Below are 13,326 nucleotides of genomic sequence, written 5' to 3'. Positions count from 1 at the left end.
TGGATAGGGACCATCCTTCACTGACCAACATTTTCTTTAAATGTGAGGGTAGAATCCCCATGTATGTACACCCATCGCTATACAGGGCACTCAAACTAACCTTCCCCCTGGACGTGGGTGGCGTGGCCAAGGATGGATCACCTTCATCGGATTTACTTACCGGCAGCCTTGGCCAGGCCTGCCATGTCCTCACTGCCCAGGATTTCAGACCCGTCTGTGACAGTGCTTGAGGTAAGTGATCATGTCTTTGAACTTGGCTACATTGAATGTGAGGGGCATCAGGTGTCGAAGCAAGGCCTCGCGCGTTGTGAGAGACTTGGTGTCCCTCAAGGTAGATATTGCCGCTATCCAGGAGACCCACTTTGTTTGTGACGGGGATTGTCAGGTGCTGGTAAACGATTACGATGTCTACTCAGCATATGGCAATACCTATAGTCGTGGAATCTCCTTGCTAGTGAGTCGCACCCTGTCAGCGTCGGTGAATGTTGTTCACGCAGGCGAGGACGGGCGGGCGCTTGTTGTTGATGTTGCTGTTAATTGTAGTGTTTTTCGGATTGTTGCTGTTTATGCTCCCAATGCTGCTGTAGAGAGGGCAACCTTTTTTCGACGGTTGGAGGGCTTCTTAGTGGATACGGAACGGTTAGTTTTAATGGGGGATTGGAATGCAATCCTTGATCCCAAAATAGATAAGGTCGGGGGGACTAGCGGGTCGGCGTGGTGTGACAGCAGTCTGTCTGACCTGATGGCCTCGTGCGATCTCGTCGACAGATTTCGTCTGGATCATCCGGGGCGGGAGATGTGGACGTGGCATCCTGTAGTGCCTTCCCATACAAGCACTTACTTGGATCGGATGTTAGTTAGAAGAGGCGATGTAGACTTCCTATCTTGCCCCACGTTCCACTTGCTAGGACACTCGGACCATAAACTTGTTATGGCCCGTTTGAGCTTAAGCGCTAGGCCTAAACTGGCCGGATACTGGAAGTTCAACAGCACCTTGTTGGAGCTGGAGGACTACCGGTTGAAGGTCACTGAGCTAATTCAGCGGGCTTTAGTGGGGGCGGTTACAGGGAGTAAGTGGTGGGTTAGTCTCAAGGCCAAAATTAGGCGCTTCTCTGTCCAGTATAGCCAACGCCTCGCGATAGATAAGGCTAAGGCAAAGAAGCGTTTAGAGGATAAGCTGACCCGGGCGGTGGAGGGGGGGACCCCCTAGAGTTAGCACTAGCTAAACAAGATCTCAACCGCTTGGCTAGTGAGCGGTATGAAGGTCAAGTAGTTAGGGCTAGGTTAAACAAAGTTTCTAACGAGGCTGTGAATGTTGACGCTGTTGAGCGTAAGGCTGCTTTAAGGCGCGGTTCGGATGGGTACATTCGTAAAGTACATAACCTGGAAGGACACCCCTTAGTATCGACTCGGGAGATCTGCGAGGGGTTTCGGGAGCATCTATCGGTGCGCTTCACCCAACTACCCGGACTCAGGGTTGATGAGTTTGGCAGCTATTTGGCTGACTCGCCCCGCCTCACGGCGGCTCGGGCGGCTAGCTGTGATGGTCTTATTACTGAACATGAGGTCATTACTGCGTTGAAGCAGGTCGGCTATAACAAATCCCCGGGGCTTGATGGTTTACCCTACGAGTTTTACTTGAGGCTGTCGCCCATGTTGGTCCCTATTCTGAAGGATATGTTCAACCATTGGTTTGCCCAGGGTTCCATCCCTGGACAGGTAACCAAGGGTGTGATCACATTGCTGAGGAAAGGTCAACGTAATGGTGGGAGGGAAAACTTTGATGATTTTAGGCCCTTGACTCTGCTAAACACAGAGTTAAAGATTTTGGCAAAGATTCTTGCGAATCGCTTGCAGGTTGTCATCACTGACTTGATCGAACCGGACCAGACTTATGCTGTGAAGGGGAGATCGATTCAAGACAATTTGCACTTGATACGCTCGATCATAGAGGGGACAGAAGACGACGCCGAAGCCGCGCTGATCAGTTTGGATCAGTCCAAGGCATTCGATAGGGTCGACCATCGGTTCCTAGGATCTGTGCTAGAGGCCGCCGGATTTAATCCGGACTTCCGCAAGTGGATCTTTGTTCTGTATGACAGGCCGACGGTAGCGGTGCAGATCAACGGTAAGCTGTCGGAGTCATTCGCTGTCTCTCGGTCGGTGCGACAGGGTTGTCCGCTGTCGCCTCTGTTGTATGTCCTGGCGTTGGAACCCCTCCTTCGCAAGTTAAGGGACGAGGCGGCTACACCAGTCCTGCGCGGAATAGCTCTCCCTGGAGGCACACGAGCCAGGGTTTCCGCGTTCGCCGATGACGTCACCGTATTCGTGTCTTGCCTCACGGACGTTCAAGCGGTGGTCGAGGCGCTCGCTCGATACGAAGAAGTAACAGGGGCCATCTTCAACCGTAGCAAGTCTGTTGGCCTGCGGTTGGGGGCCTGGACCGGGGTAAACTCGCTTCCAGGTATTTTCAGCTGGACCGATGGACCGGTCCGCATTCTCGGTGTCTGGTTTGGACCGGGACGTCAGCTGGAAAAGAATTGGTCGGAAGTACAGTCTAAGGTCAAATCGTCAGTAAAGACTTGGATTGGAAGGAAATTGTCCTTGAAGGGTCGGGCGGAGGCGTGTGCTACATACGTCTTTCCGCTCATCCTTTACCGTTTGTCTGTACTTCCTCTCCCTGCAGAACGACTAACCCGCTTACAAGGGCGCCTCGATTCACTTTTGTGGAACGAGGGTAAGCATTATGTCTGCAGAGAGGTCTGTGTTCAAAGTCCGAGCGAGGGAGGCCTGGGTCATCCCAGTCTCTTGTGTCATAGAAACGCTGAGAGATTGGCTTTCCTGGGTCGTTCGCTTGAAGGAGACGCTCCTTGGGTCCCTGTGGTTGAGAACTCGTTTCCCAATCTCAAACCCAACCCTTCGGTAGAAGGTCGTCGTAGACCGAAGGGGGAGTCCAAGTTCTTCTCCGAATGCCGAACCGCTCTTAGAGCTTTGCCGGGGACCAATGTCCTCGATCAGCCAAGGAAGAAACTGTATCGGGATTTAGTGGAGGGGACCGCGAAGGATCCACTTTGTAGGCGGATGGGATGGTCGATGGAGGTTGTCCGTTCTCAATGGTGTTGGGCGCCGGGACGGGAGGTTCTGAATAACTCGGAATTCTCCCTGACTTGGCGACTGGTCCGAAATGCGCTGCCCCTCTTCGACGTACTTTTCCGGTATAAAGAACATACCAGTCGCTTCTGTCCGTGCTGTGACGAACGCGAGCCCGAAACAATCGAGCACGCGTTTTTTAGTTGCAGCCGGATACAGCCCCTATTAAGGTACGTCGAGGGGGTAACAGCTCGCATCGATGCCGAGTGTCTGCTCGATCTCGACGTAGGAACTTTTGTGTACAACATGGAGCCGCCGTTCCCCAGGGAGGAAAGTTTGGTTTTCCTGGCGATCCTAGCAGTAGCGCGCATGACCATTTGGATCGCGCGCCTCAAGTTGGTCCACGAAGGGACATCTGTTCCTGATCGGGATCTGATCGTTTACTTTAAACATTTGCTTAAAGTAAAGATCAGATGCGATTGGAAGAGGTTGCCTAGAGTGGAATTTGACAAGAGGTGGGTGCACAGCACTAGTTTGTGCATCCGTCGAGGAGCCAAGTTTCAATACGTGTTCCCTCCTTAGGCATGGCATGGGCGGTGCTGGGTCCTACGGAACCCATCCCGCCTAGGTTAGCATTATAAGTTCAGTAAAGTAACTCTTGACTGGTGGTACAAATGAGATCCTGTTCCTGATTTTATTTTTTGGTATTAGAGAACCTCTGAGTCTGCCCAACCCCCCTGCTCCTCATATTTATTCTCTGATGCCCCCGGTCATACCCTACTCAGAGGTCACCTTCCTACCCCCTCCATCCGTTGCTTTATTTTCTCCCACCTCCATTAAGGCCACTTCCCCAAACCCCATTAGGGATGCTCTGCTTGTTTTCGGTTCCCCGGAAAACAGTGAGGGATCTAGCCACATAGAATAGTTCAGGGGGGTCTTACTAACAACACATTAGTAGTTTTTTCCTTATTTTTGAAATGAACATTTTCATTAGTTTTTTCCCACTCCACGAACATTTTATGCCAATTAATTCAAGAACTCTTTCTAATGAAATCGAACTTTATTTTCTCACACATACACACAAAAAAAAAAAAAAAAAAAAAAAAAATGCACACACAACATACAGAAATGAATATACAAATTGTACATAGTTAAATTTTACATTGAACGCTGGGGTTATTAGTTAGATTAGGATCCACAGAGTGATTGAGGTATTTTGGTAAATGTTGCCAGTCAAGAGTAAGACTTCAAAGTCTCATCTGTTACATAGTCAAAAAGACCCTGTACCCTCCCCCTCCCAATTTCTTGTAGGGCCTTGTGCCTAATTTTGTTGAATTGAATTTTTTGTACGTTTTTTATGTTCAATTTTTTCTTTCTCAATAAAATATATAAACAAGATCAAAGTGTAGTATCTGTTCCGGCAGATGCTGCAAGCTATGACTAGCTATGACTAGCAAAGACCAGATGTGGGGGCAACCCCACATGCCTGACCTTTAACCAGCTCCCATTTCCCACCTCTCGGGAGCTAGTCCCCTTTTTCCCTTCCCCCTCCCTTCACTCCTCACATTAAAAATTGGCCTTGTGCCTAATTTGCTCGGTGGGGGAGCAAATAAATACCATCTGTTCCGGCAGATGCTGCAGGCTATGACTAGCTATGACTAGCAAAGACCAGATGTGGGGGCAACCCCACATGCCTGACCATTAACCAGCTCCCATTTCCCACCTCTCGGGAGCTGGTCCCCTTTTTCCCTTCCCCCTCCCTTCACTCCTCACATTAAAAATTGGCCTTGTGCCTAATTTGCTCGGTGGGGGAGCAAATAAATACCATCTGTTCCGGCAGATGCTGCAGGCTATGACTAGCTATGACTAGCAAAGACCAGATGTGGGGGCAACCCCACATGCCTGACCATTAACCAGCTCCCATTTCCCACCTCTCGGGAGCTGGTCCCCTTTTTCCCTTCCCCCTCCCTTCACTCCTCACATTAAAAATTGGCCTTGTGCCTAATTTGCTCAGTGGCGGAGCAAATAAATACCATCTGTTCCGACAGATGCTGCAAGCTATGACTAGCTATGACCAGCTATGACTAGCAAAGACCAGATGTGGGGGCAACCCCACATGCCTGACCATTAACCAGCTCCCATTTCCCACCTCTCGGGAGCTGGTCCCCTTTTTCCCTTCCCCCTCCCTTCACTCCTCACATTAAAAATCGGCCTTGTGCCTAATTTGCTCGGTGGGGGAGCAAATAAATACCATCTGTTCCGACAGATACTGCAAGCAAAGACCATATGTGGGGGTAACCCTACATATCAGACCTTGGTCAATGTAGGGGCAACCCTTAATACCAATTGTCACTATCCAGCTCCCCTACTCCCCGGGGAGTTGGTCCCCATTTCCCCTTCACTTCTCACTTTAAAAATCGGCCTTGTGCCTAATTTTCTCGGTGGGGGAGCAAATAAATACCTCAAAGTGTAGTACCTGTTCCGGCAGATACTGAAAGCAAAGACCCTATGTGGGGGCGACCCCACATATAAGACCTTGATCAATGTAGGGGCACCCCTTCATGCCAATTGTCACTATCCAGCTCCCCTACTCCCCGGGGAGTTGGTCTCCATTTCCCCTTCACTCCTCACATTTAAAATCGGCCTTGTGCCTAATTTGCTCGGTGGGGGAGCAAATAAATACCACCCCTTCATACCAATTGTCACTATCCAGCTCCCATTTTCCACCCATCGGGAGCTGGTCCCTTTTCCTTCCCCCTCCCTCTCTCTCAACATTAAAACTCGGCCTTGTGCCTAATTTGCTCAGTGGGGAAGCAAATAAATACCAACCCTTCATACCAATTGTCACTATCCAGCTCCCCTACTCCCCGGGGAGTTGGTCCCCATTTCCCCTTCACTCCTCACATAAAATACTCGGACTTGTGCCTAATTTGCTCGGTGGGGGAGCAAATAAATACAGCTTTTTCTTGGCCTTTGGCCTTTTGTCCAAGATCAAAGTGTAGTATCTGTTTCCCAGTTACTCATTTTTGATTTTTTCAAGAGGTCCGCCACTTGAGCCACTTCTCTTTGGGGAGTCTGGACCCTTTTCGCTCCCCCAGGACCGACGCCATTGTGTGGTAGTCTGGACCTGAACATCTCTTCTTTGGGAGTTTGCTGTTCTCGGGACCGACAACACTTTCTTTGGTAGACGCGACCTGGCTGGGTTAGCTTAGCATTTTTTCTTTTGGGTACTTCTTTTCCTCCTCCCCTCTGAGGTTGAAATGGTCTACTTTCTCCCCTCTTAATTGCCTGTGCAGCACTCTGACCTGCCAGGCCCACTCTTTGTCTTCCTTCGCTGCTTTCCCAGTGGATTGAGCAGACCAGGTTCTCTTTCTCGCTTCCTTGGGGTTGTTTGCGGGCAGGGTGACGTGGGTAGGGCGGGTGTTTCGTTTCTGCTCCCCTCCCTGGGCAGAGATGTCTATTCCCTCTCTCTCTTAATTGCGACTCTGCAACAAAGAAGAAGAGACGCGGCCAGGGAGCTGGACAAAGCCAGGAAGCAAAGTTTGACGCTGACTGGCCGACTCTGACCCCCAACAAGGCCAAAACTACGCCTCAAACTCAACCACAGGCAGTGCCAGCAGCTTCACGTCCAGGGCCATCCAACTCACCACAAGAGCTGGAAACAGCGTGGGGCCCAGAACCGCAGCAAGACCAACTGACTCCGGAGGGTTACAGAGAGCTCTTTAACTCCACTTACAAGGACTATACGGTGGCCAACATCGTCAAAACCCTCTCAGGTCAAATAGAGAAGTTGGAGAAAAAAGTTCTCTCTCTGACCACGTCTGACCTAAAGACCAGAAGCCTGACAGGAGTCGATAAGGACAGCATGGTGGCACTCCTCCTAGAGCTTAAAATTCCAGCCAGTTACATCTGCAGGAAGAGCTATCCCACGCGGGGACGTGCTGCTCCCCAGCCCAGAAGACGCGATAAGGCTAGCAAAAACCGACCACCGGGGGAAGAGGATTAGACTCCAACCAGAGTACCTCAATAAGAGGAGAACGAACGTCACCGTGCTGAATGTCCTGGTCTTCATGGGAGTCCGGCAGGTCGGGGCTATACTAAGCCAGTATGGAGACGTGGAATCCGTCACGCCTGTCCGCAGTCAACGGAATGTGATGACCGGAGATCATAAGGTCAAGATGGTCCTGGACAAAACCGAATTCCATAAAATCCCTGTGATGATGAAATTCGACGAGTGGACAATGACCATCATTGTGGAGGGCAGGAGGCCCCAATGTTGGCACTGTCAAAAACAAGGGCACATGGCTAAGGACTGCCCTAAAAGACTCCCGGCCACAGCCCCTCCCAAATCACAAGGAATGGCCCCTACCAAAGAACGAACCCAAACCCCGACTGCAGCCCCACCAACAACTTCTACTACAGCTGAACCGGGACAAGCAGCAGAGGCTGGTTGGTCGACGGTCACCAAGAAGGGCAGACGCCCCAAAGGCATGCCCAAGCAAACAGTGACCCAAGACCAGCCAGAGCAAACTCCCATGGACATCCCGGCGCCCTCTTACTCGAACAAGAGGAAAATTCAAGACTTGGAGGAAGAGTGTACGTCGGAAGAAGAGACAGCAGCATCAGCAGTAGTGCAATCAACAGAAGCAGCAGCGACGGCAGAGAAGAGTACAAAGAGGAGAAAGAGTAGAGAAGACAAAAGGAAGCAACCCCATCCCGAAATTCAATGTTTCAAATGCCGAGGCCGATCTCCCTTCAACCCCAACCAGAGCAACAACCCCCCTCCACCCCCAAACCCCCAAGGACTCTAGCATGTAACCCATCCCCAGAAAGGACAAATGATGCCCCCAAAAAAGCAACACCCCCAGCACCAAACACCCCCACACCAGACACGCCAACCCCCACTTCCTCCTCCCCTACTCCTCCTCCCCCCGCTAAAGAGAAACCAACCACAACCACAACTGTCCGCACGGAGCGGACAAAAAGACTCCCCTTCTTTCCAGGAGGAAGGATATGTGAGACGGGCCCTCTGCAGGCAACACCAGAGCTGAAAGGCCAGCAGAAGGTCCGTTACAACCAACTAGGAAACTTTACATATGTCGGCGGGGACAATATCACTGATCCCACTAACTTCAAAGACGCTCCCTTGTTGACAACATTTGTTAGGGTCAACAAGGATTCCAGGACAGAGGCTCTCTGGGCCATGATAGATGCCGCGAAGGATGCAATCCCGGGCCAGCAGCTGGTGGACATGGAGCATCCTTCGCTGAACAATTTATTTTACAAATCTGAGGGCAGAGTCCCTGTTTACATCCACCCCTCCTTTTACAGGGCACTCAAACTAACTAACCTGGACGTGGGAGGCGTGGCCAAGAATGGATTACCCTCAGCTGAATTACTGACCGGAAGCCTTGGACAAGCCTGTCACATCCTCACCCCCGAGGATTTCAGGCCCGTGTGTGACACTGAATAAGGTAGATGACCATGGCTTTAAACTTGGCTATTTATAAATGTGAGGGGCCTCAGATGTCAAAGCAAGACCGCGCGCGTGCTGAGAGATCTGCTGTCCCTCAAGGTAGAGGGCCAGATAGTTAGGGCTAGGGTAATGAAAGTCTCTAACGAGGCTGTTAATGTTGACGCTGTTGAGTGTAAGGCTGCTCTAAGGTGCAGCTCGGACGGGTACATTCGAAAAGTAAACAGCCTGGAAGGGCACGCCCTCGCGTTGACTCAGGAGATTTGCGAGGGGTTTCGAAAGCATCTATCGGAGCGCTTCACCCAACTACCCAGACTCAGGGTGGAAGAGTTGGCCTTCCTGAGCCATTTGTTGTATGTAGACGTTCCATGGGTCACTGCGGTTGAAAGCTCGTTTTCCAATCTCACACCTGACCCCTCAGTCGAAGCACGGCGGAGACCGAGGGGGGGGGGAACAAACATTCTACGCCGAATGCCGGTCCGCACTTAGAGCGTTGCCGGGTACCAGTGTCCTCGAACAGTCTAGGAACAAGCTTTATCGGGAGCTAGTGGGATGTAGCAAAAAGGAACCGCTAGTGAAACGGACGGGGATGTCGTTGGAGGAGGTCCGCTCCCAGTGGAGTTGGGCGCCGGGACGGGACTTTCTTACAAATTCGGAATTTTCCCTTACCTAGCGACTTGTCTGGAACGCACTGCCCCTCCTTGTAGAACTCAACCTTTACAATGAAGAAACCCGGGTCTACTGCCTGCGCTACGACGAAGACATGAGAGAAACGGCTGGTCATGCCTTTTTCCGCTGTAGCAGGCTCAAGACCCTCCTAGGGTACGTCAATGAGGTAACGGCTCGCATCGATGCCAAATGCTGGCTTGAATTCGACGAATCATATTTTGTGGAGAACATTGATCCGCCGCTGCTTAGGGAGAAAAGAATGGTTTTTCTAGCGATACTAGCAGTAGCGAGGATGGTCATATGGATCACACGCCTCAAGCAAGTCCACGAAGGTATATCTGTTCCGGATTGGGATCTGATCGTCTACTTTAAACATCTGCTTAAAGTAAAGATCAGATGCGATTGGAAGAGGTTGCCTCGAGTGGCCTTTGACAAGAGGTGGGTGTATGACGCTAGCTTGTGCATCTGACGAGGCGCCAAGTTTGAATTCGTGTTACCACCATAGGCATGGCACATGTAGTACTGGGTCCTAGATCCTGTGGCCCGATGGTTTTTTTTTGGGGGGGGGGCACTAGAGAACCTTCCGAGGCTACCCTACCACTACCCCCCCCCTATCTTTTTGTTTTATCATCCTCTGATCAACCCCTACTCGAAGGTCACCACCTAATATATTCCCCAGAAAACAGTAGGCGATCTAACTACTTAGATTAGCTTAGGGAGGGACCTTACTAACAATGCACTAGGCAATTTTATTTTTTGTACATTTTTTCTATATTTCCCACGCCCCAACACGAACTGTTTTTCTTCCAAATTCAAGAACTTTTTATTTTTTCCAATGAATTAAACTTTTTCACACACACACACACACATTTTAATTAAAAAAAAAAAAAATAAATAAAAATTGTAAAAAAAATGCGCGCACACACACACACACATACAGAAATTGTATATATATCCTTTTTGTAAAAACTCTGGGGTTTTCATTAGTTAGCTTTAGACTTCACAGAGTGAATGAGGTATTGTGGTAAATGTTGCCAGTCAAGAGTAAAGTCGCCAAAGACTCCATTTTTACTTTAGTTACAAAGACCCTGCAACACTCCCCTCCCCCGATCTTATAGGGCCTTGTGCCTAAATTTGTTTTGTCTTTTGGAGATTTTACTTTTTAAAATTTTTTAATTTTATATTGGAATTTTTTTAATTGTAAATTTTTCTTTAAACGAAATAAATTAAATATATAGATCAAAGTGTAGTATCTATTCCGGCAGATACTGCAAGCGAAGACCATATGTGGGGGTAACTCCACATATAAGACCTTGGTCAATGTAGGGGCAACCCTTCATACCAATTGTCACTATCCATCTCCCCTACTCCCCGGGAAGTTGCTCCCCATTTCCCCCTTCACTCCTCACATTAAAAATCGGCCTTGTGCCTAATTTGCTCGGTGGTGGAGCAAATAAATACCAACCCCACATAAAAGACCTTGGTCAATGTAGGGGCAACCCTTCATACCAGTTGTCACTATCCAGCTCCCCTACTCCCCGGGGAGTAGGTCCCCATTTCCTCTTCACTCCTCACATTAAAAATCGGCCTTGTGCCTAATTTGCTCGGTGCGGGGGCAAATAAATACCCTTTTCTTGGCCTTTTGGCCCAAATCAAAGTGTAGTATCTGTTCTTACTACATGTTGTACTTATGTTTGTAACTTTGTGATATAAAATGGGGGATCACTTTTCTGTATTAATTTAATGTAAAATGATTACCCACTTTACAACCAGTCAGTCTCAAAGCCATTCAAGTCATTCTCCAGATCATTCAAGTTGTTTTTGAAGGATTCCAGTTATTTTTAAGCATAATTCATCCTTAAGTTCATTAAAGTCATTCTAAGTTATTTACTTTTTATTTATTTAAGTCATTTCAGCCCATTTTTCGGTCATTTTAGTTTATCTTTAAGAATTTCATGTCAATCCTACATTCACGCATTCATTCATTACACAAGAGCAAGCGACTAATGGCTATCGGTCTTGTTTTTCGTAAACTGGAAAGAAGTTTATATAAAATAATCTTCTTATTATAAATTTTCCTAATGTATGTATGTATGTGTGTGTGTGTGTGTGACGCGGTTTATCTCAGCCTAAAGGAAACCCACCCAGGCAAGGTACCGAAATGAAGCTTATGACCCAGCGGATGTTTTAGTGATTTTTGTATCCATGTTTGGTGTATGGAAATGCAAAAAAACAAAAAAAAAATAAAATTAAAAAAAAACAAAAAAATTACCATTTACTAAACAACGTTTTATTTACTGGATATAATAATAATAAAAGTAATAATTATAATAATAAATAAGTGATAATAACAATTATAATGATAATAATAATAAAAATAATAATTATAATAATAAATAATTGTTAATAATAATAATAATAATAATAATAATAATAATAAAAATAACTGCTATAATTGTTAAGTATAACTAAGAGAACATGTCAACGGAACTACGCCTATAAAAACAGGGTTGCTATATTGCCACAAGATGGCGCATTTTTTAGTGTTATGGCTTCATATTCATATATGTGAATCGGGAAAATACTTTCCAATGGGGAATGCTTACTCTACTTGTGGGTAAGAAAAACAAAAAAAAAAAGATGAATTAATACAAAGAAAAAAGATTCATATATTCCTTAATTAAGAGATGCTGTAAATAAATTTGAAATTGTATTCAAACAAAATCCTAGAAGTGTCAATTACGTGCTGAGAGTTAAAATATATTATGTAAATGTGTGTATGGTGAGTTGGTACATAGTATGGAAACAGGAATGTATTAGTATATATATAGGTAAAATGGAAAGCTCTTAAACTATTTAAATTAAAGTATAACTTATAATTTACGTTTTACATTTTAGTTAAAAAGTTATATGTATTTAGTGTTATATTTTTACACATTTACAGGTTTACAGAAAATCAATGTTATTTTAAGTTTGCTGTATTTAATTTTTTTTTTGTGTTTACATTTAGACACTAGTTCGGTCTTGGCATTTATTATAGGCTTAGAGAAGGTGATAATGTTAACTGCTTCGGATATACAAATATTACAAAATTTGTCCACTGGGGTGTGTGATCTATTTTTTTCCAGTATACTCCATTTAATTGAAAAGTGAATTTTCTTGTTCTCCAGGCTATTTATTAATGTAGTTAAAGATGTGCTATTACTATCATTGTTTTGCGACCTTTCATTTTTGAATGAATGCAAGTGGTTTGAAATTCTTACTTTTATTAAGTTTGAGCTTGCACCTATATAAGTGAATGTTTTCAATGTTTTATTATTGTTTTGTGGTTTATCCCCCCCTCCAATATTGGTGAATGTTATATTCGGAGTTGAGCTGAGAGAGGTTCTGAAGATGTGTAACGCGAGTGTTGGCTAATCTTCTTCTGGTTTTATTTGGGAATAATATTATTAGATTTGCCATTCTGGTTGTTGTTGTTGTTGTTGTTATTATTAGAAACGGATATCCCTGTATTTACTTGTGTCCTGAATGTTTTGATTATATTAATTAGTTTCCCTATTTAATTAGTTGTTCGCATGTTTCGGCAATCCGAAATCCTATAGGATAAGGAGTTATAATATTTCAAATGTATTCGTTGTCTTACATAGAATAATTAAAATCTTTTGATTTCAAATTTAACCATTTCACGTCCTAAACTTTTAAATATTATTGAATGACTAAAATTTTATATATATATATATATATATATATATATATATATATATATATATATATATATATATATATATACATGTCCAATTCTTATTTAAACATATTTTCCCTCTATTTTTAATTTGGATGTTTTCAAAGTTGGTGTTGTCTGTTTAACTTTACATTTGTATGTTACCGGCTTTTTCTTTATTTCTGACGGGAATCATTCAACTTTTAAATACCATGGCCTAAAAAGATTTCTCTCTTATTCTTCTGTCTGTAGTCCTTATTGACTTGATTAAATTTCTATGTAAGTTTAGCCTTTATAATCTTAACTTATTATACACACACGCACAAACACACACACATAAATACACGCACACACACGCACACACACACACACA

The 13,326-nt window shown here is 45.8% G+C and overlaps 1 pseudogene; it reads left to right on the top strand.

The window, feature by feature from the left end:
- The first annotated feature begins 10,857 nt into the window (after nt 1–10,857).
- On the top strand, nt 10,858–10,963 carry LOC145249241 (U2 spliceosomal RNA; annotated as a pseudogene).
- The last annotated feature ends 2,363 nt before the right edge of the window (nt 10,964–13,326 follow it).

This window comes from Euprymna scolopes, chromosome 27 (assembly GCF_053919585.1).
Source record: "Euprymna scolopes isolate OS-2025 chromosome 27, ASM5391958v1, whole genome shotgun sequence".
NCBI classification, from domain to species: Eukaryota; Metazoa; Mollusca; class Cephalopoda; order Sepiida; family Sepiolidae; genus Euprymna; species Euprymna scolopes.
This window is presented reverse-complemented; position numbering and strand designations above follow the sequence as displayed.